A 27,044-nucleotide genomic window follows, 5' to 3' on the forward strand; every position below is an offset into this window, starting at 1 on the left:
ACCCGTTTCCAGCTCTCACTTGCAAGACAAACACATAAGACAAGCTTGGACTGGAATCCTAACCACTGCCAGTCAGCCAGGACAGATCCTTCGTCAGGAAGGCTCCTGCTCCATGTCTTCTGGAGCATTTTCTATCATTGTGCTCCTCTGCACCAGTTTTGGAAAGGACCAAACCACTAACCAGTTACCTTACAGGGAAACAAATACATCCATCTCTTCTCCTTTGAAATACCTGGAAATAAACCATTTAGTTTTCAGGCAGCACCTCAAGCCCAAGACAGCAGGAAATGGTCTTTCAGCTCTGATGTCTTGCTCCTTGCCCAGGCAAAGAGACCCCCAAACTATTCTGCTGCTCCAAAATCAGAACTTTGCCATTTCTTCTTAGGTTTTAAACTAAAAGAGGAAGATTCAGACTAGATAGAGGAAGATTTTTTTTCTTGTGCTGAGCGTGGTGAGACCCTGGTCCAGGTTGCCCAGAGAGCTGAGAAATACCCCATCCCTGGCACCATCCCAGACCAGGCTGTTTGGGGTTCTGAGCAACCTGCTCTGGTTGGGGATGTCCCTACTGGCTGCATGGGGTTGGACTGGATGAGCTTTAATTTCCCTTCCCACCCAAACCTGTCTGTCAGTCTGTGATTTCAAAGAGGCTTTTCTAAACTGCTCCTGGCTGCATGGAGAGAAGGGCACCAGAGCAGGGTGAAGTTCTCACCATCACAGATGGCACAATTGGGCAAGCAGGCACCTGAGCTCTGCAGGGTCCCAGGACACGCAGCCCCAATCCTAGCCACCTTCTCTGCACCTTTCTCTCCATCTTGCTACTTCCCAAGCAAGAGGTGAACAACTCCAGCAGAGCACTTCTGCTCATCTCCATCCATCTGCCATAGTGTCAGGCATGGAGGGGTTGGACCTGAGCCACCCCCAGACCATGACAAACATCCCTTTGGAATCATCATCTCCAGTCCAACCCAGAAAGAGCTTTTAAACTTCAGATAAGTGAAGGCTAAGACCCCAAACCCTCGACTCCCTGGGGTCAGTCAGTTCCATTCTCACACAAGAGCAAGGTCGGAAGCACCTGAGACCTGGAAGCTGTGCAGGAAGATGCTCAGTGGCAGAGCTGCTGCCGTCAGCCTCAGCAGCCAGGGACAACACAACCTCAGGCAGGAGCTCCCAGCTCAGTGCTGCCTTCCCACAGCATGATGGGCTAGTTGTCACTGCTTGAGCATGGGGGAAGAGCTCCTGGCAAAGAGGAGTGATCCAGCAGGGACTCAAAGGGCGCAGGGCACCTGGTGCTGTCCTTGTGGCCAGCAGGTTTTGGTCAGGAAGGGCCAGGAGAACCCTTTTGATACAGAAGTTTTTCCTTATGCCAAACCTAAACCTCCTCTGGCATAACTTGAGGCCATTTCCTCTTGTCCTACCAGTTGTGACTTATGAGAAGAGACCAACCCCCACCTGGCTCCAACCTCCTTGCAGGGAGCTGTAAAGAGTCAGAAGGTCTCCCCTCAGCCTCCTTTTCTCCAGACTAAAAAACCTCAGTTCCCTCGGCTGCTCCTCACCAGCCCCTCCACACCCTTCACCAGCTTCATTGCCCTTCTCTGGACCCACTCCTGATGTTCAGATAGGCTCCACACCCCACAGCTGGCAGCTCCTTTCCCCAGCTGTGGTGGTGGACAGGCTTTTTTTGGTGCACTGCTGGTTTCTCTGGATTCCAGAGAACAGCCAATGTGAAGCAGAGGATAGCAGCCCCTGCCTGCCAAGCCTGATGTCATGCTCTCATTATGTCATTTGTGGCCCCACTTTGCCTCCATTTCACCAAAAGGGAGTGAGGGAAGGGGAAAGGGAAAGGGAAAGGGAAAGGGAAAGGGAAAGGGAAAGGGAAAGGGAAAGGGAAAGGGAAAGGGAAAGGGAAAGGGAAAGGGAAAGGGAAAGGGAAAGGGAAAGGGAAAGGGAAAGGGAAAGGGAAAGGGAAAGGGAAAGGGAAAGGGAAAGGGAAAGGGGAAAGGGAAAAGGGAACAGTGCTGGCTCATGCCTTCCCCAGCCTTTTTGGTGTGTGGAGCTCAGCCAGAACAGTAATGGGAAAAGCACCCACAGACAGGGTGAAGCAACTGTGCAGAGAGGAGCCTGAGTGCAAGCTCAGAGAGGGTCAAAGAGGTCTCAGAAAATCCAGTATGGAAGGGCTGGAAGGGACCTCTGGAGATAGAATCATGGAATTGATTTGGTTGGAAAAGCTCTCCAAGATCACTGAGTCCAACCATCACCCAGCGCTGTCCAGCAACGCCCCCAGCAATGCCAAGCAACGCCCCCAGCAACGCCCCCAGCAATGCCCAGCAACGCTCCAGCGCTGCCCACCAACGCCCCCAGCAACGCCCCCAGCAATGCCCAGCAAGGCTCCCAGCACTGCCCAGCAACGCCCCCAGCGACGCCCCCAGCAATGCCCAGCAAGGCTCCCAGCACTGCCCAGCAACGCCCCCAGCGACGCCCCCAGCAATGCCCAGCAAGGCTCCCAGCACTGCCCAGCAACGCCCCCAGCGCTGCCCAGCAACGCCCAGCAACGCCCCCAGCACTGCCCAGCAACGCTCCCAGCACTGCCCAGCAACGCCCCCAGCACTGCCCAGCAACGCTCCCAGCACTGTCCAGCAACGCCCAGCAACGCCCCCAGCACTGCCCAGCAACGCTCCCAGCACTGCCCAGCAACGCCCCCAGCAACGCCCAGCAACGCTCCCAGCAACACCCAGCAAGGCTCCCAGCAACGCCCCCAGCAACGCCCAGCAACGCCCCCAGTGACACCCAGCAACGCCTCCAAGCGATGCCCAGTAACACCCCCAGCGCTGCCCAGCAACACCCAGCAATGCCCAGCAACGCCCCCAGCAATGCCCAGCAACGCCCCCAGCAACGCTCCCAGTGCTGCCCAGCAACATTCCCAGCGCTGCCCAGCAACGCTCCCAGCACTGCCCCGCAACACCCCCAGCAATGCCCAGCAACGCCCCCAGCAATGCCCAGCAACGCCCAGCAACACCCCCAGCAATGCCCAGCAACGTCCGGAAACATCCAGTAATGATCTCAGCAATGCCACCACCAAAAGCCAGGCTGCACCATTTCACACCCTGCACCCAGAGAGGACAATGGCCAGAAGGGCACAGAAAATGGCTTGTGAGACACAAGGAGCAAACCACCAAGGAGGTACCCACCACTGCCTTAGGTGTCAGCATGGCAAACATTTCCCCAGTGCCCAGGAGCAAAGGGCAGCCCCTGTGCTGGGCTTCAGCTGCCTGAGTCTGTAACAGACTTTCCAGAAAAGAGGAAGACAAACCCCGTGTGTTTTTGCATGCTTGAGCCAGGAAAAACGAGTTTTTTGCTGATCTGGTTCCTTTTTGACTTCATCTTTGGCTTGCAGCTCTCCTAGGAAGCACAGCAGAAGTAACAGAGCTTGTGCAGGAGGGAAATGGAGATTCCTGCCACAGGGGCTACAGAAATCTGAAACAAACTCTGATTTTTTGGCACAGGGAGCGACACTGTCATCATGCACTAGGGTGCCAGGCTGGCAGAAGGGCTTCACCAGCTCTGCTGCATGAGCAGCCTTTAGCCTTCACAATGCAGACAAAAGTGCAACAGCACCTGGAGAACTTCACAACCAGGTCCTGGTTTCAGTCACAGTGAAGCAGGAATCTTTCAGGGCAAAGGGATTCCATCTCCACCACACATCATCAAGAGATGCAGCTGAACACAAAGATGGGGCCATTCCCCGGTGGGTTTCACCACTTTCCTCCCAGAGCCATGTAGCAGTTCACTGTGACCTGGTGCATCCCACCCCTGAGGAGGCTGTGTTTGATCCACAGAATCATGGAATTGTCTCAATTCAAACATCCAGTCTGAGAGCATCCAGTCCAACCATCAGCCCAAAGCCACCATGGCCCCAGGAGCCACAGCCACTGGTTTCTTGAGTATCTGCAGGGATGGGGACTCCACCACTGCCCTGAGCAGCCTGTTTCAATCCCTGACCACTCTTGCAGGGAAGAAACTTTTTCTGATCTCCAACCTAACCCTCCCCTGGTACAATTTCAGACTTCTTCCTCTCCTTCTATCACCTGAGACTAGGGAGAAGAGCCACTAGGCTCCAGCCTCCTCTCAAGGAGCTGTAGAGAGCAGTGAGGTCTCCCTTCAGCCTCCTTTTCTCCAGGCTGAACACCCTCAGGTCCCCTCAGCTGCTCCTCCCCAGCCCTGTTCTCCAGACTTTTCACCACCATCGATGCCCTTCTCTGGACCTGCTCCAGCCCCTTCACGTCCTTCTTGGAGTGGCCCAAAACTGAGCCCAGTATCCAAGGTATGGCCTCACCAGTGCTGAGAGCAGGGGGACAATAACTTCCCTCCTGCTGGCCACACTATTCCTGATCCAGGCCAGGATGCTGCCCCACATGCCATGGGACTCTATTGCAGAGATCAGCACCCAAAAAATGCCCAAGATGGAGGGTACAGTCCAGGAAAAGGTTGAGTGCGAGACAGCAGGAGCTGCTGTGAGCGAGTCCTGAGCAGAGCTGCCTACTGGGGCACGCAGATGGCAGCCAGCACCCTTGTCTCCCCGAGGCTGGCACAGCATGACGACAATTCATTTGCTCCTTGTGAATTTATGAGTTCCAAATGTTGGCCCATGTCTTCACGCTCTCTAAGGAATTTGCCCCAGAAGACTTTGGTCACAAATAGCCATCTGAGAGGTCTGCATTTTCCTCCCTACAGCTGAATCCTTAATTGTTGATATGAAAGTGGAAGGCAAGGAGACAGCACTTCTGCAGTGTTCTGAACACTCTGTGCTCTCCTGGGAGAGCTCCAAAGCACTCTCACATATGCCCTTGAAAAGCAGCTGTGCCAAGAGACAGTTGGGTTTGACACAAAGCAGACCCAGTCGTACCTCCCAGCTCTGCTGCAGGACAAGAAGATTACTCCACCACCACAGGCTCTGCTCTGAGCAATGGAGTGAAACATTCAGAACCCACCTGGACATGTGTGATTTACTCTGGGTGATCCTGCTCTAGATGATCTTCAGAGATCACTTCAAACCCTAGCAGTGATTCTGTGGAGCAATGTTCCCTTCCCACCTCATCCTGCTGCAAGCCTCTCCCAGAGTACCAGGAGTAAATCCTGCTGGCAGCTGAGGCTCATAATATCACAGAATCCCAGACTGGTTTGGGTAGGAAGGGACCTTTAAAGCTCATCCAGTTCAACACCCTGCAGTTAGCAGGGCATCCTCAACCAGAGCGGGTTGCTCAGGGTCCTGTCCAACCTGACCTTGAAGAACAGGGGCTGTTGCAGCCTGTGCTTCAAGCAGCTGGGAAAGACCAATCCCTGAGCCCTACATGAGACCAAGCTGAGACCCTGGGACACCCTAGGTGACACCTGGGCAGTCCCTACCCATCCACTGCTCTTCCACACTCCCTGTGCTCCTGTGCCCGTGTCCCATCTCCAGAGGAGGCAAGGCTGTGAGTGCCAGCAGGATATCTGAGCCAGGCCATCCCCATCATGGTCAGGGCATCCTGACCCTCCAGGCGGGAGCTGTCTGCAGTGCAGCAGAGACTCACGGAGCAGCTCCTCAGATCCCCACAGCCAGCAGCTTTCTGCAGCCTTTCCCAAACATGGTTATGAAGTCAGAGTAGGGATGGAGCCACTGGGGCAAGGGGGACGTGTGACCTCATGGAGCGACATCGTGTTCTGGCAGGGCCAGCTCCTGGGACATGGCATCATGTGCTCCCCATCCCTCTCCCCTCTGGACAGGAGGGCTGGGCCTGGGCATTCCAGGCAGGAGGCTCCCAGGAACTGGAGCGTTGCTGCATGCCTGCATGGGGACCCACATCACAGCTCCACTTACAAGTTATTCTTAGACTGCCACTGACTTCATCTCCTCATTCCCAACACAAAAACAATGGATCCAAAGGCAAGGGGGGCACTGGGGAGCCACCAGAGACCTCCTGAGCATGTGGAGGTCAGTAAGTGCTTCTGCAGGGTGCTCTGGTGGGACAAGGAATTGGCTACAGGGATGTCCCACCATTATAACAGAGGCTTTTCACACCAGGTCCTCCCTTCTGAGCCACACAAGCAACCAAGAGCTGGCACGGAGCAGAACTGGCACTGGACATAAGCCTCCCCTCCAGTGCCAAGAGGTGACTTCATGTGGCATAAAAATCATCATCATCATTAAAACATCAGGCATCACCCAGCCTCATCACAATGAAAAATGAGCACAGGGAAGAGCTTCAGCTGGAGAAAGCAGCAACCCAAATATTTAAATGAAGTTAATGCCCATAACTACTGCTGGATGTAAACAAGCTTCACTCAGCTAAAAGTCAGTCCTGCAAACATGGAAAGTCTGCAAAAGAACCAAAGATGTGATAGAACCAAGTATCTTCCCAGCAACATAGAATCATAGATTGGTGCAGGCTGGAAAGGACCTCCAAAGCTCATGCAGTCTGACCTCCCCACAGTCAGCAGGGACAACCCAGCTAGATCAAGTTGCTCAGAGCCATGCCCGCCTCACCTTGAATAGAATCATAGAATCAGTCAGGGTTGGAAGGAACCACAAGGATCAGCCAGTTCCAACCCCCTGCCATGGGCAGGGACACCTCACACTACATCAGGCTGGCCAGAGCCTCATCCAGCCTGGCTGCAAACACCTCCAGGGATAGGACCTCAACCACCTCCCTGGACAACCCATTCCAGGCTCTCACCACTCTCATGGGGAAGAACTTCTTCCTCGCCTCCAGTCTGAATCTCCCCACTTCCAGCTTTATTCCATTCCCCCCAGTCCTATCACTACCTGATAGCCTAAAAAGTCCCTCCCCAGCTTTCTTGTAGACCCCCTTAAGATACTGAAAGGCCACAATAAGGTCACCTTGGAGCCTTCTCTTCTCCAGACTGAACAGCCCCAAATCTTTCAGTCTGTCCTCAAAGGAGAGGTGCTCCAGCCCTCTGATCATCCTGGTGGCCCTTCTCTGGACACCTTCCAGCATGTCCATATCCCTCTTGTAATAGGGGCTCCAGAACTGGACGCAGTACTCCAGGTGGGGTCTCACCAGAGCTGAGTAGAGGGGGAGAATAGCTCCAGGGGTGGAGCCTCAACCACCTCCCTGGGCAACCTGTTCCAGTGTTCCACCACCCTCACAGTACAGAACTTTTGCCTGTACCCAATCTAAATCTGCCCTTCTCTAGTTTGAAGCCATTGCCCCTTGTCCTGTCACCACAGGCCTTTGTAAACAGTCTCTCCCCATCCTTCCTATAGGCCCTGCTCAGGTACTGGCAGGCTGCTATCAGGTCTCCCCTGAGCATGCTCTTCTCCAGGCTAAACACCCCCAGTTCCCTCAGCCTCTCCTCATGGAGCTTGTGCTCTAGACCCGTCCCCAGCCTTGTTGCCATTACACTATGGAGGCAATCAAGTCTCTGAGCCTTTCATGGAACCCAGCTCTTCATGACACCTGCAGTTTCTTTGTCCATTCTGAAGCCATCAGTGCTGGTACCTTTTCACCTCAGTTTCTAACAAACACATGTGACACCAAGTCAAACACCTGACAGAAGTCATATATGGGTTGCATCAACATCTTCACCTTCTCCTTCTGTAAACTTACTTAAAAAGCAAAGGCTCATGAGATCTCCTCTCCATAAGTGAATTTTCCATTTCGATTGTCACTAATTACGCCACTCCCTTTAACTCCTACATCATCTCCATATTGTGCACTGCATTGTTTCTCCCTGGGCTAGAAAACCAGAGCAGCAGGCCAAGAAACCTTTGTACCACCTCATTCACCTCTGTCAACACCAGGGTCACTTGCACAGAATCCCAGAATCAGAATTGGTTGGAAAAGCCCTCTAAGATTAAGTCCAACCAGCAACCCAACACTACCATGGCCATCAAACCATGACCCCAAGTGCCATGGCCACACATTTTGTGAACACCTCCAGGGATGGTGACTCCATCACCAACCAGGGCAGCCTCTTCCAACCCCTGACCACTCTTGCAGAAAAGAAATTGTTCCTCATGTCCAGCCTAAACCTCCCTTGGTGCAGGCCATTTCCTCTTGTTCTATCACCTGATACAACGAGATCCAGTTCTTGGATTTCCCTAATGCCCCCCCCAAACCCACTACAAGTGACCATTTATAGTCCAGAGAGCTCTTCAGCCAGATCTGTTCCAGTTCTTGGATGGAACCCATCAGAAGTTGCTGTCTCAGAAGATCTGACATTAATAGCAGCTGTTTAACATCCTCCTCAGTTACTGTTGGAGTGGGAAGTGTTTCATCATCCTCATATGACAGAAATACATCACCTGGCTTGTGCCCAACAGCAAACAGAAATATTTACTGAACGCTCCTGCCTGGGCTCTGTTTTCATTGATGATTTGACCATGGCCATCTAGTAACAGACCAGGAGAACTTAATTCCTTTAATTCCCAACACACTGGAAAAACTCTTTTTTGTTCTCAGCTGGCCACAGACTTTCCCTTGCATTCTTTTGCTTATCAGTGTCTGATGGACTTGAGCTCTCTGTCCATGCTCATCACTATCCACACTTCTCTTTCCATGTGCTGTAGCTCATGGAAGACACCTCCAAAGGTCACCCAGTCCAACACCCTGCAATCAACAGGGACATCCTCCACTAGATCAGGTTGCTCAGAGCCTTGTCCAGCCTCACCTTGAATAGCTCCAGGCATGGGCCTCAGCTACCACCCTGAGCAACCTGTTGCAATGTTCCAGCAGCCTCCTTGTAAAGAACTATAAAACCAGGAGCAGCCTAGTCAAACACCCCCTCAGGCATGCCTACAGCCTTAATGTGAGGTCCCAGTTGCTGGGGTTTCCATACACAGGGTGGTTGTTCCAGAAAAAACATCTTCCAGTGTTCTCCACTCTCCATGCAAACTTTTTTTTTTGCCCACTTAAATCCCATCTCTCCATTTTCTCTAACTCAAGAATCTGTTTGTTCTTGGCCTGCACAAGCCATGGATACCTGCAGGATGTTATTCTGCACCCAGTCAGCCAAGTTTTCATAGTTCTTCCAATTTGTCTCCAAAACCAGCACTATGTGACTCACAGAACTGCCTGGTTGGAAAAGACCCTTAGATCAAATCCAACCAGAATCAAACATCTCCCTGTACTCAGCTATTAGTCCATGGCCCTCCACACCTCATCCAAATGGCTTTTAATGCCTCCAGGGACGGTGGCTCCACCACCGCCCTGGGCACCCTGGGCCAGTGCCCAAAGACCCTTTTGATGAAGAAATTGTTCCTCATGTCCAACTTAAGCCTCCCCTGGGGCAACTTGAGGCTGTTGCGTCTTGTCCCATCACTTGTTCCTTGGGAGGAGAGACCAAGCCCCACCTGGCTCCAACCTCCTTTCAGAGACTTGTAGAAAGCAATGAGGTCTCCCTTCAGCCTCCCTTGTCTCCAGCTCTTTTTCTTCCAGTTCCCTCAGCTGCTCCTCACAGGACACAGCTTTGCTGCCCTTCTCTGGACCTGCTCCAGCCCTTCAATGTCCTTCTTGGAGTGAGAGGCCCACACTTAAAAGCCACAACTGCAGTAACACCACCCATAGCTCCCACAGACTGCAGAGCAGGACCTCTCTGCCACCACTCCACATGTCCCTGCAGCCCAGCAGCAACCCAACCCAAACCCTTCTGCAGCTCTGACCCAGACCTTTTAACACTAAGAGGGCTCTAAGCACCATGCCCAGCCTGGGTCCAGCTCCACAGGCTCTGTGTGTGTGTTTGTTTGTGATTTTGTGAATAGGGCTGCTCAGCACATTGAGTCCTCCCCGTGGGGGTGCTGTGCTGGAGCCCATTGGCTCCCTGGTCCCTGAAGGAAACATCTGCACATTCCAGACACATTTTGTAAGGGGAGTGAAACCCATCCTTGAAGTGAAACTTTACAGCCTGCACAGCGCAAAGCAACGATCGCTGGCAGGGAGCAGTGGAAAAGTAATGTTTAAAATATTATTACAGGGAAGAGGCTGCAGAGACTCAAATTAATCATCTGAACGTGGCTCTGGAGCAGGGGCACTGCGTTATGTAATGCTGCTCCAGCCCCAAGCCCAGCTCCTCTCCAGCCCTTTCCTAGTGCCCAGCTCTCTCCCAGAGCCTGGCTCCTCTCTGGCCCCATCCCAGTGGCCAGCTTCTCTCCAGCCCTGTCCTGGAGCTTGGCTCCTCTCCAGCCCTATGCCAGTGCCAATCTTCTCTCTAGCTCCATCTTGGCATCCAGATGCTCTCCAGCCCTGTCCCAGTGCTCAGCTCCTCTCTAGCCTCAGCCTGGTACCTGGTTCCTCTCCAGCCCTGTCCCAGTGCCCAGCTCCTCTCTAGCCCCATCCTGGCACCTTGTTCCTCTCCAGCCCAATCTTGGTGGCCTCTCCAGCCCTGTCCCAGTGCCCAGATTCTCTCTAGCACCATCCTGGTGCCCAGTTCCTCTCTGTCCCAGTCCCAGTGCCCTGCTTCCCTTTCCTCACCAAGAGCCAGGGGACACCAAGGGTCTCAACACCTGCTGCCCTGCCACACTACCATTGGCCATGAGGACAAGCACCACCTTCTGTGAGGTCTCTCAAGAGATCTCACCCAGGCCTGGTGGCCACATTCCTTGCTGGTGCCCAATTTCTTCTAGTATTAAACCAGACTCCAGGACAGCCACACACAAGGGGTTTCTCAGTCACCTCTACAGCAAAGCAAGCACCACAAGAGATGGAGAGAAGCTTGGCTGCCTCCTACCACAGCCTGCAGAGGAGGGAAAACTACAGGTCTGCTGGTTAAACCCCCTGGCACTGGTCTGCAGCCAAGCTGGTCTGCTCCCGAGGGCCAGGGGACAGAGCAGAGGTTATCTGCACAGCATCCTTGCCCCACACTGTGCACTGATCTCAAACTTACAGGAGTCAAATACGATAAAAATGCAACTGACATTCAAAAAAACCAACACAAGCCTCCAAATGAAAGCACGAACACAAAGAGCAGAGGATGCAGACACAGCTACAGGGGAGGAAGGAACAAAACGTTTGGCAGCCTGGAGAGCTGAAGGAAGAGAAGTGGAATGAGTATAGAAGGGGAACAAGTCACACAGTGACCAGAGAATCAGAGTCACCTGGGATGGCAAACACCTCTAAGATCCTTGTGTCCAACCTTCACCTAACTCTGCCAGGTCTGGTGCTAAACCATGTCCCTCAGCACCGTATCTCTGCCTCTTTCAAACACCTCCAGGGGTTTCAACCACCTCCCTGGGCAGCCTGTTCCAGGCCTTGACAACACCCTCAGGGAAGAAGTTTCTTCTCCTGTCCAACCTAAACCTCCCCTGGAGCAACCTGAGGCCATTTCCTCTTGTCCTGTCACTTGCTCCTTGGGAGAAGAGACCAACACTCACCTGACTCCAGCCTCTTCTCAGGGGTTCTAGAGAGCAATGAGGTCTCCCCTCAGCCTCCTCCACACTAAACACCCACAGGTGCTGGTTCCTAAAGAACATCTCCTTCCCCTTCCTGGCTCACTTCCATGCTCCCTGGATCCCTGGATGTTATACAGACTGGGTTAGGTTGGAAGGACCTTGAAGCTCATCAAGTTCCAAACCCCTGCCATGGGCAGGGACACCTCCCACCAGCCCAGGCTGCTCAAAGCCTCGTCCAGTCTGGTCTTGAACACCTCTAGGGATGAGACATCCACAGCGTCCCTGGGCAGCCTCTTCCAGTGCCTTTGGTCTAAAACTTCCTTCCTCATGCTTAAAGCTCTCTCTTAGCTTCTTCTGTCATTTGGATGAAAATTAGGAGGCTGCTGGTCTCCAGCCCTCTCCCTGGTGCATTTTCTGCTGGGCTCATTTATGGAGAGTCTGTGGGAAGAGGCATCAGCTGGCAAATCGATGGCTTAAACCCAAATATCCTGTGTTTGAAATCAGACAGACAGACAGGCAGACACTCTGCCCTTAACTGGACTTTCTTGTTCCAATATATGTTATCAACTACAGAAACAATCTGGGACTGCTCTTTCCAATGCCTAAATATGCGTTTCATTAGAGGATCCAGAGAGCAGTTCTGCAGGAGTTGCTGTGTCTACCAGCTACAAAAAACACTTCATATAATCACACAATCCTAGAATTGTTTGGGTGGGAAGAGACCTTAAAGATCATCCACTTCCAACCCCCTGCCATGGGCCAGGATACCTCCTACTAGAGCAGGTTGCTCAAGGCCTTGTCCAGCCTGGCCTTGAGCCCCTCCTGGGAGGGGGCAACACTGCAGAACCTACCTAAATGTCTGCTTTACACCCTGCCCTGCTGGCCAATAACAGATTTAGAATCAAGCCTAGAGGTTTCCTCTCTTTAAGGGAAAAAACAACCAAACCAAACCCAAAGCTGATTAATTAAGCCACCCAAACCAAGTGGAGGTCTGAGCAGAGGCAGAGGTGCTCTGGAGGCAGGAGGGTCTGCACTTCGGGTGGTCTCCACACACCACAGTTCCTTCTGAAGCTGGAGATAACATTATTTCCACAATTCCCAGGGAGAAAGGGCTTCCAGTTTGTTCTGTTGTAAACATCCCCATCATTCAAAGTCAGGCCATGGAGCCCTACTGGAACAGAAACACTCATGGAATTCATTAAACAGCAACTTTGCTTGACATTCTGTGCCATAAATCACAGGGCACAGTAAAAACCCAGAGCCAGCCTGCTCTGCAACTGGACAGACAGAGAACAGGGACCTGGTTTAAAAGACACCAAAGGACAGGCCTGCCCTTAATCCCTGAGTTCTGCTGCTGAGATGAGCTCCCCTGTATGCTTTCCAGTGTGGCCATTTGGGTTGGAGGGCTCTGCTCAGAGTGTGTTTGGAGCATGTTCACAAAATATCCTTAAACATCTTCCTTCTCCAAACAAAAAACAATCAGAAACCAATAGAGACCTGCTGGTTCCAGGGCAAAATGCATCTGCATGTTTCTGGCATTAATGATGTGTGGTTGGGTTGCTTCCTTTTAGCATTAGAAAGTCTTCTGTGATGCAAGCAAAATATTTCTGCTCCAAAAAATGCTGATCTTAGAGGCCCCAAAGTAGGTACAAAGGGAAATGTGCAGCTTGCTTGGGCCTCAACAGGGTCCCAAGCTCTGCAGCAGAGCTGCTACTTCTAGAAGGCCTTGTGATAGGCTTGGGAAAGAGTTACCCATTTGTCCCCAAAATAACGTCATCTGAGGAACATCTCTCTGCTCTTGCAGTGGAAGAAGAGCTGACAGGTCCAGCATAAACCTGCCCTGGGACAAACTGAGGCTCTATATGGAGACTCTTGAGAGTTTTGGTAAACATCCTTAGTAATCTTTGAACAGCACAGCAATGTTGGGAAGTATCACACTCATCAATCAGCCCTTACAACAGCTCTGCTAGCAGAAAGAACATCAGCCCAGTTCTCGAGGCACATCGATGCTCAGAGAGCGGCATCATTTCTCAGGATTTATGGTAGACACGAAGCTAAGCTTCATCTTTGTTCTTACATCAAATCATCTTCTTGCCAAGGCTAGAAATTGCTCCATGGTGTAATCACAAAGTGAGGCAGAAGACCAACATAACAAATTTCATTCCTAATAACAAGTTTCCATAGCACCCTTCTTCCTCCCTGATCCAAAAGGATACTGCCAGCTTAGCTCCCAGAAGCATGCTCTCTGCAGAGGGGTTCTGCTATTCATGGCTGCAGCCCAGCCTTCAAAATCATGAAATTGCCTCGACTGGAAAACATTGAATCCAACTATTGACCCAACACCACTATGGCCATCAAACCATGTCCCAAAGTGCCATGGCCACAGGTTTCTCCAATGCTTCCAGGGATGGGGACTCCACCACCTCCTGGGCAGCCTACCCCATGGGTTTAATCTATTTTTATGACAATCAGAATCACCAAATATTATAACATCTTACAGAAGCTTCCTGCAGTTCGAGCTCCTACGTTCAGCATATTTTGAGGAAAGAAAAGTTACATCTTGTGTAGGTTTCTGGGGGGAGTTTAATTTCCTACTGTGTGAAGTAGGAGGAGCAAAAAAACGTAGTGCTTGGAAACAAATGACAATTGTTTAATGGAGTAAAGAAACAAACAAACAATATCCCAACACCTTCCCAGGCTGCTTGTGCCACAGCTATTACACACACAGCTGCTTCCACAGGTAGAACAACAGACTCCAAGTCCAGACTTCCTCACTTTTATGGGTCTAAATTGGATCCCACTAGGTGTTTAAGGCCATTGTTGAGCTGCTAACATGTTCTGCAGCAGGACTAACTCCAACTGCCTTATTTCTCATTCTCATTTGGCTCTTTTTTTTCCCCTCCATCTGCCTGTCACAGCAGAGAGGAGAGTCAAAGAGAGCAGCAGAGTTAAGAGGTGAGGGATAAACTGTGCTAGGTGTGGGCAGAGCAGGAATGAGAGTTCACCACCAAATCTGTGAGTGGAGACGTGTGGGGAAAAGCTGCTGCATTCCCCAACACAGTGAGCAGAAGGGACAGGCTGAGGGAGCTGGGGGTGTGCAGCCAGGAGAAGAGAAGACTCCAGGGAGACCTCAGAGCCAGTACCTGAAGGGGCTACAAGAAGGCTGCAGAGGGACTGTTCCCAAAGGCCTGCAGGGATAGGATGAGAAGCAATGGTTTGAAATGAGGGCAGAGCATACTGAGATTGGATGTGAGGAACAAGTTCTGCAGCAGGAGGCTGCTGGAACACTGCAACAGGTTGCCCAGGGAGGGAACTGAGGCCCCATGCCTGGACTTATTCAAGGTGAGGCTGGAGAAGGCTCTGAGCAACCTGCTCTAGTGGAGGATGTCCCTGCTGCCTGCAGGGGTTGGACTGGATGAGCTTTGGAGGTCCCTTCCAACCCAAACCATTCTGTGATTCTTTGGTATTCTTTTAGACAAAGGGCAGCTGCAGCTGATGAGGCTGGGTAGGACACAAGGGCAGAAGGAAAGTCACTACAGGTCACTGCTACAGAAGCTAAAGCAAGAAGGTGACTGTCCCCATAAGGCTGCCCTCAGCAAATCACAGAATCCCAGACTGGTTTGGGTGGGAAGGGACCTTTAAAGCTCACCTAGTCCAACCCCCCTCCAGTCAGCAGGGACCTCTGAAAGTACAGCAGGTTGCTCAGATCCCCAGACAACCTGACCTGGGACGGTTTCAGGAATGGGACATTTGCCATGTGTCTGGACAACCCATCCCAGCACTCCACCACCCTCACCATAAAGAATTTCTTCCCAAAAATCTCATCTAAACCTATCCGCTATCAATTTAAAAGCATCACTCCTTGTCTGATCACTGCAGTCCCTGGTAAGAGCCCTTCCCTGTCTCTTCCATAGTCTCCCTTTAAGCAGTAAAAGGCCACCAGAACATCTACTTGTAGCCTTTTCTTCTCAAGGCTGAACAACCCCAACTCTCAAGCTGTCTTCACAGGCAAAGTGCTGCAAGCCTCCCGATCAGTGAAGAGCTGCTGGACCTCTGCTGCCTTAGCTGGGCTCTGCTGCATTTTCAGCAATGCTTCTAAAAGCCATACTTGGCTCTATGTTTCAAAGAGTTTGGGGATTTTCTTCCTTCCTTTTCCTTTTTTCTCCCTGAAAAGTGACCAGCGGACTGGCTGACTGCACACATTTAACTGGCCAGAGACAGAAAGAGGCCTGGAAGCAGGTAGTGGTTTATGGAACACCCTGTGGAACCAACACTTTCCCCTACCAGGAAGTGTCTTTCACAACTGGATGTCTCCAAACTGTGGACTCTGATTTCAGAGTTCTCCCTCCACAAGCTCCCCTGCTCCTTACCAGGCTGTGGCTTCATTTAGTAGAGGAGGCAAACTGGGCTTGGAACATCACTAATGGCATGGAGAGAAATGGGAGAGACTTCCCAACAAATGCAACCACAGAGCCAGTTCCAGGAGCCCCTCCCTGCACAACCAGCAGCTCCCACAGGATCCTGGAAACAGCCACCATGCTCATCCTAGATGGGATCTCAAAAGGCTCAAAAAAAACTCTGCCAGTAAATTAAATCCATTATTTTCTTGTAGTAATCTACTTTTCATGATGTGAAGACATCCCCAGGCCTGCAACTCAGAAGTGGGGAATGGAATTACAGCAAGATTTCCCCTTCTTGTGGTATCTGTACTCTTGGACTAATCTTCCTTAGCTCAACATCTCATCAAACACACTTTAAATGCTCCCCCTGCTCTTCCATTACCTCTGCTCTCTAATGAGGTTCCACAGTGGGGTCTGGGTAACTCAGAGTGAGCAGTTGGTGGGAGTAGTTTCAAACTGGGAACAAACAGCTCCACAAGCAATCCATCCACCTCTGCTAGGTGTCCCATGGGTGTTTGGCACAAGCTGTTAGAGTTGGCATTTAGAGGATCATGAGCTCTACAGACAGAAAAGTCTGAATCTGTTTCGCTTTTGCACTGCCGGTGTGAGCTTACAGCACTCAGCTGGACAACACTGGGATCCTTGGTGAGAGGCAGAGCAGAATGAGGCTGCAAGTCACTAATTTTTACCAGAGTACTCAGAAAGCATGAGGAAAATAGTGCCAAGATTGTTCTGTTGAACATGGGAAGAAGGTGATGCTGGAAAAATCACAGAATGGTTTGGGGTGGAAAAGGCCTGTAAGGTCATCCAGTCCAACCCTCAGCCCAACACCACCATGGCCACCAAACCATGTCCCAGAGTGCCAGCACAGATCCCTACAGCTGTCTCCCAGAACCATGACATTCAATGATAATCTCTATTTTCCCCTCCCCTTTTATTGTGCTGTAGTCCTTCCTTCTCCTCCACATCTCCTTATTAAGAAATATAGATGCCTTCAAATGTCTCCTAGATAACATTTCAGTCTCAAAACCCAGAAGGCAACAACATTTGGCCTTTTTTGGTGTATTTTTAATCTCAAGAGTTATGAGAGGGAGCTGACTCACGTTTTGGCTGGCAGGGACAGTCTCTTCTAAGTAATTGCATCCTTGTTATTTTACTAATTAAGATAAGTTCTCCCCCTTCTGTTTGAGGTGTTGGTGATTCCACTGACTGCTGTAAGAAAAATACCAATCTTTGGTCTCAGGGAGGGGAAAGGTCAGATATTTCCTTCTCCAGTCTCTGGCCCAAGCATCCCAAAAAGGTGCAGATCTCTCGGGTCTGCCAGCACTGGTCAGCTCTATGAGATCTATTCAAGCATCTCCTGCCTCAGGGGAGCTCTACCCTCAGCAAAGAGCTAGAAATGCTCCACACACCAGGGCTACTGTGACTTGTGAAGTATGGTTTTGCTTCACACAGCTCCACTGCCTTTCCAGCAACACACCAACAAAAAAAGTACCGAGGAGAGAGTTTGTAGGGAAGGAATTCAGTGAATGATTAATTCCATCCTACCTATTAACTATTGCTCTCCATTCCCTGGTGCCTTGCAGAAAGCCCAACTCCAGGTAGCAAAGCCAAGCCAAAATCTCATACCCCACTGGCTTTACTTGCCGAGGTGTCAGGTGATGCAGATGGGTCTAGCTTTGAGTTAAACCTCATTAAGTGCAGTAATGATTAATCCAGAACCCTGCCTCCAGCTCATGATGAAATGTGGTGTTCTTGTCACACCAAACATATCTAAGTGAATCCTGATTCCTGGAGGTCTCTGCAGAGGCAGGACCTCCACAAACACCAGGAGCAAAGGTTACTGCAAGGACAGCTCCTTACAAGGCAGTGAAAGGAAAGGATGTTCCTCTGCTCACTCCAGAAATGAAGCATACCCTTGAGATTTGGACAAGACCTTGGAGCAGCCTTCCAGTATCTGAAGAAAGCTCTGGAGAGACCTTTCACATGGGTTTGTTGTGATAGAATCATAGAACTGTTTCAGTTGGAAAAGCCCTCAAAGCCCTCAAGCCCAACCATCAAACCAACACCACCGTGACCATCAAACCATCACAGAATGTCCCAAAGTGCCACATTTATTGAACACCTCCAGGGATGGTGACTCCACCACCTCCCTAGGCTGGAAGAGGGGAAATTTAAACTACAGATTAGGAAGAAATTTTTAGTGAGGGTAGTGAGACACGAGAACAGCTTGCCCAGGGAAGTCGTGGAAGCCCCCTCCCTGAGGGTGTTCAAGGCCAGGCTGGATGAGGCCTTGAGCAACCTGGTCTACAATCACAGAATCCTAAAATGGTCGGAGCTGAAAGGGACCTTAAAAGTATAGTGGGAGGAGTCCCTGCCCATGGCAGGGGGCTGGCAACTGATGATCTTTAAGATCCCTTCAAAACCAAACCATTCTATGAAGACAGCAAACACAGTTCTGCCAGACTGAAGATGCTTCCAACCAGTGGCATCCAGATCCATCTGCATCCCCAACAAGTCCCCTCACACAGCAAGACCTTCACATCAGGTTGGCCCCACATGCACGTGCAAGCCCACATGTTTATCACACTCAGCTGCACCTCAGAAGGCTGGGAGGGCTTCGTGCTGGGCTGGGACTTAAACTCCCTGTATGACCTTGGGCAACTCCCTTCTCTCTGTGAGCATAAAACTTGTGCAGACTCACCCAGCTGAAAAACAGGAAGACTTCCTTCTGATTTTGCCTTGTCTATTTTCCTTGCCTGATCCTGAGGATAAGGTCTGTTATTCCGTCTGCTTGTGCACAGTGGCCAGCACCATGAGGTCCCAATCCTACCCAAAGCTCTCAGTACAACACCCAAAAAAAAACCCACCCCAGTTCCTAGAGCTCTGGTCTTTTCTGCAAGCCCACACAGACCATGCACAAGCTCACAGGTACAATGCAACAGAGAGAAAAACCAAACCTCTGCATTTTATATTGGGCATTCTGGTCCCTCCACACAGGAAATGCTGCTTCTTTTGGACATTAGGAAGAGTTTCTGTGCTGCAAGAGTTGTCAGGCACTGGCCCAGTGCCACACCACAGAGGTGGTGGAGTCACCATCCCTGGAGGTGTTCAGGAAATGAGTAGATCTGGTGCTTCACAACATGGTTTAGTGGTCATGGAGGTCTTGGGTGGAAGGTTGGACTCGATCTTAGAGGTCTTTTCCAACCTTAATGATTCTGTGCTTCATCGCCCAAGGACTGGTTTTGCTACTGCCAGACAGCCCAGGAGAAACAAGAACTAGGACTCAAGAAGTTAAGAGAAACAAATGCAAAAGTTGAGTTGAAGACAGAAAGAGAATTGGGACCATCCCTGCTACAGGCCCACGTCTCATCCCAGCAGTAAGATCAAGCTCCTGCTGAGGGACTTTTTACTCTAGATTTAATAAAGGAAAAAGAAAACAACCCCAAAAACTGCTACTGAAATGAGTTTCACGGTGTTAAAGAAAAACTGGAGGTGCTGGCAGCACTGGAAAATCACCCTCGTGAGAGGAGTAAGACCCAGGAGCATGGCCAGAGGCCTGCTGAGATGGACCACCTTGTCCCAGCATCACTTCTCTGGCTTTGTGCATTACTCTCTCTACCTGCAGCCTGGTGATACAAGCTCAGGTCCCATCTCCATGTCCTTCATCCCTGAGGAGCCCAGAGGGAGCAGCCACGTTCCTCTCAGGACCTGGCAGCCTGGGCTGGAGTCAGCACCGAGTGCCTATTTGGAGCTGAGATGTCTCTGGAAAACTGATGCAATTGCCTTGAAAGAAAAGACAAAGCTGTGCCAAAAACACAACTTTATTTCAGATGGTTTAAAAGCAAAACAAATGGCTGTCCTGCGAGGATAGCACAGCAAGATCCTGCTGCTGCTACCTGCCATACAGTGTCACAGAGTCACAGCACATGCACCAAAGCACAGTGTTAAGTGCTTAGCTCTAAGATGATGGCAAGAAGGGGAAGTCCAAGTAGGTGTGGGAAGGTAGAAGCAAGGTTATCGATAGGACGGTCAGGATGAGTGTGTGTTTTGTGCTCTTTGTCTTGCTCAGACAAGATTCAGCTGCCCAAAGAGTTAGTCTAGGAGAACCCTTTGCTGCCTTCCCACAAGGATGGCACAGCACCAAGGAAGCAAGAATCAGCAATCCAGGGCATTTATCCAGCAGCCAAGCATTCCAGCCTTCCACAAGCACTGGCTTCCCATAAATAACCACCAACCCCACTGCTCAGCCAGGGCAGGCTGAGTGCAAAGGAATCAGTGACAGCCCAGCTCACACCATAAGCTTCAGAACTGAAAACAAAACACCAAATCCCATTTCCCCCTCTGCATTCCAGCTGTTAGACAACACTGCCCCCAGTAGCTCAGCTTCCTTCCCAAGCTCAGGTATGCACTGCAATTCCCCAGCTGTGGAAGGGAGAAGGACAGAATGGGAAGTAAACCTTAAGCACACCATGTGCAGCCTCCTTAGCTGCTGCAGAATTAGCACCTTCCAGGAATCAGACCATGGTAGGGGTTGGAAGAGATCTCAAAAGATCATTGAGTCCAATTCCCTCCTAGAGCAGGATCACCTAGGGCAGGTCACACAGGAACACATCCAGATGGGTCTGGAAAGTCTCCAGAGAAGGAGACTCCACAACCTCTCTGGGGCAGCCTGCTCCAGGGCTCTGTCATCCTCACACCAAAGAAGTTTCTCCTGTTGGGGTGGAACTTCCTGGGTTCCAGTTTGTGACCATTGCCCCTTGCCCCATCACAGGATACCACTGAAACTACTTCAGGAGATGCTTTGTGTCCTGTGGGAGTGGGGGTGTTGGAGATTGATTTCAAAACCCAGTCTCCACTCCCAGTTCTCTCTGGAGCTATGGGATCAAGCTACAGGATGTGTCACAGCTCATTCTCTGGAGGACAGACCACAGCAGTAGCCTTGCTGCCTTGTTGTAGAGCTCTGATGACTAGCAGCAATAAACCCTTTAAAGGCTGTCTGTTCCAAAATATGCTAGAGGAAAACACACAGTCTGACTGGTGGCATAACAGAATCACAAAATGGTTTGGGTTGGAAAAGGCCTCCAAGCTCATCCAGTCCAACCATCAACCCAACACCACCATGGCCATAAACCCTGTCCCCAAGTGCCATGGCCACAAGGTTCCTGAACACCTCCAGGGATGGGGACTCCACTACCCCCCTGGCCAACCTGTTCCAGCCCTTGACCACTCTTGCAGCAAAGAAATTGTTCCTGATCTCCAACCTAACCCTCCCTTGGCACAATTTCAGGCCTCTTCCTCTCATTCTATCACCTGAGACTAGGGAGTAGATCACAGATCACTCCAGTCAGTGCAAAGCAAGCCCATGGTAACACAGCTGAAATTGGTAGCTGTGTCAGACACAATCCATGCATGTAATCAAAATTAAATTACCCAAGGACAGTGACACTGCTGCACTGACAATTTACTCTCCTGCAAGCACCAGAAAGGCAGAAAGGTGATGAAGAACTGGCCAGCTGCTGGCTGTAATCAGTGATGTGAAGCAAAGCAGTGATCAGGAATCTTGGAGCTCAGGCTCTGGCTGTTGAGCTACTGAAGTTTGTTTTTGTTTTGTTTTGGGTTTTTTGATGTTGTATGAAACACAGCCTCAAGAATCAGTGATGCTCCTGACACACTCTCCAAAAAATGGGGTGTGTCTTCTCTCTAAAACTTGGGAATTGTGTTGTGTCAGTCTAGCAGAGCCTGGAGTACCACCCAGACAGCTTAAGCTTTGTTTCCATGGTGCTGTGCCCTAGAACAGCTTTACTGCACAAAGGGGCAGCAGTTTTCTTTTTCACTCTTTAAGTCCAGGCATTTCTCACTGCTCTGAACACAACTCACCACACGAGAGCTACAGCAAACTTTCTCAATGCAACAAGCTGACTGACACAGCCCAACTCTTGCCCTCTTCCAAGAGATTTTGTCTTGCCCACCTCAGTTCTGTCTCCACCAATTTTTTTCAGACTTCTGCTAAAAGCTTTTCGCTGCTCCATGTAATCAGAGGTTGCAAAGCTAGGCAGAGTTCAGTCTATTATAAAGCAAAGTGACTTCATGTTTTCCCTCTGCAGGAGTAAAATAACGTTCCCACACTCTGATAGAAACCTTTGCTCTGCACAGATTTAATTCATTACTTATGAATCTCTGGCCAACGTCACTGTTCATTTCAGTGGCTCTCTGCTTCCAGTCGTCTCTTGAGTCCAGGAGGACAGGGAACCCTTTTTTTACCATGTAGTGAAGCAGCAGAGAAGGTTTCCTGACTAATGGCTTCACCGACTTGTTGCTTATGTAACATTCCTCATGCAGAAAACCCCCAGGTTGCAATAATGATCTGTCCTCTCCAACTCCCTTATAGAAGGTTGGTCAGGAGCCAAAAACTTTTCCATTGGAAACTCTTCTCCCAGGGAATCACCCTGCATCCTATTTCAGCTGAGTGTTTTGTTTTCTTTCAGGAAATATGAGATTTCTTTTTTAATTGTGCTGTGCTTAGGTGGGAGGAGAGTTTTGTGACACAAATCACTGAGGAGTCACTGCTGGAATCATTTATGAGACCAGAATGGCAGCAGCTCTGCTAACACCTCAAAGCCAAGTGCCCATATCCCAAACTTAAGCTTTTGCAGGATTGCTTGGACCCCCTGCAGCTCTTGGATAAGGGCTGGCCCTTTGCTCTGCCTGCACTGTGCAGAAGCTACGAGCTCCCAGAGTTGGTACAGTAATACAAAATACTAAAGGTGCCAGTTGACTGCACTTTCCATATCCAAAATCCTCCTTTCAAAAACTCACTCTTTCCAGACAGCTTTCCAATCCCGTTTCATCTGGGAAGGGTTGAAACATAGATCCTTGCTGAGGACCAGCTCCACACAATGCTGCCTGCACTGGCTCAGGCACAGCACAGGCTCTTTCACAAGGTCTTCACAATGCTCCTGAGATATGTCTGTGGGTGACAAGGCAAGACACTGTCCCCAAAACTTCATCCCACTCCTCTGAGAAAGAAAAGCAGCTTAAACAGAGGTGTCTGTAAAAAAGCTAGCTAAGAAGGAATGTGGCTGCAACACTTTTCTTAGGGACACTGCTCTGCATCTCATTTGCAGATTCCAACTGTTCCTCAGCTCTCTAAGCCCCAGGACGTGAAATCACAGAATCACAGAGCAGCAGTGGTTGGAAGGGACCTCTGGAGATCATTGAGTCAAACCCCCCTGCCAAGGCAGGGTCACCTAGAGAAGGTCACACAGGAATACATCCAGGCATTGACACCTGGACAGGCTGGAGAGCTGTGTGGGGAGAAATTGTGTGGCCAGCAAACACAAGATACTGGAGAGCCAAAGAGCCCCAAAGAATCATGGAATCATAGACTGGTTTGGGTTGGAGGGACCATTAAAGCACATCCAGTCCAACCCCCTGCAGTCAGCAGAGGTATCTGCAACTAGAGCAGATTGCTCAGAGCACCAACCTACCTGACCTGGAATGGCTCCTTGCACTTCCCTGGGCAGCCTGGAACAGGCTCTCACCACCCTTAGTATCAAAAAATCTCTTCCTCCTCTCCTGTCTAAATATCCCTGCTTTAGTTCAAGCCACCCCCCGCCCTTGTCCTGTGACAGCAGGCCCTGCTCAAACGTCTGTTCCCAGCTTTCTGATCAGTCCTTTAAGCACTGAAAGGCCACCAGAAGGTCTCCCTGGAGCCTTCTCTTCTTCAGGCTATACAACCCCAACTCTCTCAGCCTGGCCTCACAGCAGAGGGGTTCCCATCATTGCTGTGGCCTCCCTCAGCCCTGCTCCAACAGGTCCCTGTCTGTGCTGTGCTGAAGACCCCAGAGCTGGACCCAGCGCTGCAGGTGGGGCCTCAGCAGAGCAGAGCTGTAGAATCACCTCCTTCAAGCTGGTGGCCACAAGAGCCTCTCCTGTGCACAGTCCAGGTCCCATGTGTGTTATAGTGTGGTGGGCTGAAATTCCCCTCCCACATTAACAACACTAGCACCTATGTCCTGCCGTTTAAAACATGGCATCCGGGAGCATCAGCAGCAGAGACAAGAACTGCAACATCTGTGTTTTCTCTGAGCCACACTTGGAAAAGCTGGGCTGTATTCTTGCCCTAGAACACAAGCAGCCTAGATGTGAGGCAAGCAGATGAGCAGAGAAGGACAAAAATAGCCTCTCCTGTCATGCTCTTTTAAGCCACACGAGTTTGCCCTACAAAAATAAAGAGGAGGAGCACTCAGGGGGTTCTCAGCTGTCCGAGGGCTGCGCCGCGGCACAGGGACGATCCCCTCAGCCCCATGGGGTGTTGCCCACCACCCCCCAGCTAGCCACCACGGGGCTGTCTGCAAAGCTGCTTCCACTCGTGGTCCCCAAAGTGATGTTTTCACTAACCTGACCCAACCGAGAGCTGCACACTGCAGGCCAGGCTCACTCCACCCCTTCCCGAGGCGTGGCTTTGAGAGAGAAACGAAGAGCTTTGGCCAACACAATTGGTCTGGGCTCCTGCTTTCCCAGGCTTAGCTGTTCCTCGGGTTCCTCCCTCAGGAGGACTCAACCCACACCCTCCATGCTCTTTTTAAACAGCCACTCCCACCTCTCCCTGACCAAGTAGCAAAACCTACTTAACCCATTCCCAGCAGGAACCCCCCACCCCTTGCACCGCGGAAAGGAAGGAGAAGCTACACCGTCTGTCTCAGTCAAAGCTGCAGGGAAAACTGCTCTCTTGCTTCTGGATCTGCAGAAGTTCTCCCTGGAAGAGGAGCCCAGCACAGCAGGGATCCTGTGGGAGCCAGGGCCGAAGTCCTGCCAGGGATGTTGCAATGGAGCTGTGAAGAGGCCATTGCTGGGGATCGGCAAGTACCATTAATGATGTCCATCCAAGGAGGTGGGCACAGGCTCCAGCCAGGGCTACAAACTCCACCCTGGAAATCTCAGTTTCAAACCAGTGGAGCAGTTCACCTGGAGAAGAGCAGCCCCAAAAGGGATCTGTGCAATGCTCAGCAAGAGATAAAGAGGGGGGCAAGAAGCTGGGGCCAGATTCCTCTCAGTGATGGCCAGGGACAGGACAAGGGGCAAAGGGCACAAACCAGAACCCAGGAGGTTCCATCTGATCAGGAGGAGAAACCTCAGTGTTGAAGGTGCTGGAGGCCTGAAGCAGACTGCCCAGTCTGATCTGGAGAGCTTCCAGCCCCCCCGGCCATTGTGCTCCTGGGCAAGCTGCTGTGGGTGCCCCTTCTTTGGCAGAGAGGTTAGACTGGATGATCCCCAGAGGTCCCTTCCAGCCCCATCACGCTGGATTCTAGGGTTAGACCTCATGACTTCATCATCAACATGCAAAACAACACTACCCAGAGCCAGATGTGCTTCTTGATACAAGGAGCTGCCTGCAGAGGTGGGAGGAGTATACTTTGCCCAGCCCTCACTAGAAGGAAAAAGGCCACAGAATGGTGTCCAGGTACACAGTCATGCTGGCAGATGCTCCTGAGCATTGTCAGGAGAAGGCTGTGCTCCCTCTGACAGCAGGCACCGTCTGCAGCTGCTCTTGCCTTTGACAAGCCTGTGGGACTGTCTGCAATGACATGAATTGAGGATCCAAGCCAGGACTCTGCCAGCCTGTTTCTGATCATCTGAGACTGTACACAGACACCACTCCATGGCCATATCCCTTCTGGTCAGCTGGGCAACTTCTATTCTGTCCTAACAGCTGCAACTTAAAGCACATCTGGCTATGTGCAGTTGTTTTGCATGTTGATGACTAAGTCCCAGAATCCCAGCATGGTGGCATTGGAAGGGACCTCTGGGGATCACCCAGTCCAACCCCTGCCAAAACAGGGTACTCAGAGCAGCTTGCCCAGGGTCACAATGGCCGGGGGGTTGGAATCTCTTCAGAGAAGGAGACCCCACAACCTCTCTGGGTAGCCTGCTCCAGGGCTCTGTCACCCTCACACCAAGAAGTTTCTCCTCCTGTTCAGGTGGAACTTCCTGGGTTCCAGTTTGTGCCCCTTGTCCTGTCCCTGGGCACCACTGACAAGAGTCTAGCCCCAGGGTCAGGTGCAAGCACTCAGATCCCCCCTCTGCCCCATGGGGCTGTGAGACGTTTAGCCACTGTGTTTAAATGTGTGGGTTTCTGTCACTGCCAGGGTTTCTAGCTTTGGCTGCACCAAACCGCAAATCACAAAGTCTTTCCATGCTGGGTTAACATCAAGGGAGTGAAACACCCAGGTGCTGCTTGAGATTATTTAATTACGTTTGCCACGGTGCAGGAACATCTCCAAACACCACCTCTCCAGGGAAGCCTTTGCTTACCTAGCAGGATAGCTTTGTTAGCACATCTTTAAACACCATTTAAAAAAAAAAAACACCAAAAACAAAACCAAAAAACCTCCAAGGTTTTCATTTGAAATTGAGTAAGTTTCTTGCTCATGGGAACAGCACTTGGACTTCTCTGAGGCTTCAGGATGGAGCACAATAACCAAGCCAGCCCTTCTGCCGGTGCTGTTGCTGCAGTGGCATTATGGTGACACTCCACGAACACCAGAGATCATTATGCTCTCATGGAATAACACGGAATTACCTCTTTGTCCGGAGCTTAATCTAGAGTTTGCTTCCATGATTGGCCCCTTTCACAGACCAAGTGACCCTCATTTGCAAAATATTTATCTAGCACCTAATTTGGGCTTTTCTTCCCCGCCAAAATGCCTTACAAAAGAGAAGTATAGCCTTGTTTTCCCCGGGGATGTGGTTTCCTATAAGAATGACATTCCAGGCTACAGTAAGTTTTTTCTAGGAACTTTGCAGATCAGCCTGAGCACTGCTGTACAGACATGCCACTGCTTCTGCTTTTACCTGAACTGGATTTTAGTTTCAATTGGAATTTTTCCCCCGATAGATTTTGAACACCCCTCGAGCCTTTCAAAGGTTTTTACTGCATCACATAACCATACCAAAATCTACTGATTGTTGCCAACTCCTGAAACTTAAAAAACCCAAATCAGAAAATCTGTTTGTTTTAAGAAGGTTTGCTTAGGTGAAGTCACTGCTAGGCAGCATAACCCCAGGGGCTCACAAATGCACACAAGCCCCACTGGGGTCTGGATGAAAGCTAAGACCCTCCAGATCTGTGAAGCTTCTGGCAAGTAGGGTGATGGCAGAACTGCTCTGATATTTCCTCCTTCTTACCCATCCATGAATGGATTCAATGGGCTGCCCAGGGAGGTGGTGGAGTCACCATCCCTTGAGAGCTTCAAGAA

General features: G+C 50.8%; 1 protein-coding gene across 1 annotated transcript in view; it reads right to left on the reverse strand.

Annotated features, from left to right (window-relative positions):
* PKD1 (polycystin 1, transient receptor potential channel interacting) overlaps positions 1-27,044 on the reverse strand; it is an 88,605-nt gene that overhangs the window by 57,041 nt on the left and 4,520 nt on the right. The gene's annotated exons all lie outside the window — the stretch shown is intronic.

Source organism: Indicator indicator, chromosome 22 (genome assembly GCF_027791375.1).
Source record: "Indicator indicator isolate 239-I01 chromosome 22, UM_Iind_1.1, whole genome shotgun sequence".
In the NCBI taxonomy this organism is placed as follows: domain Eukaryota; kingdom Metazoa; phylum Chordata; class Aves; order Piciformes; family Indicatoridae; genus Indicator; species Indicator indicator.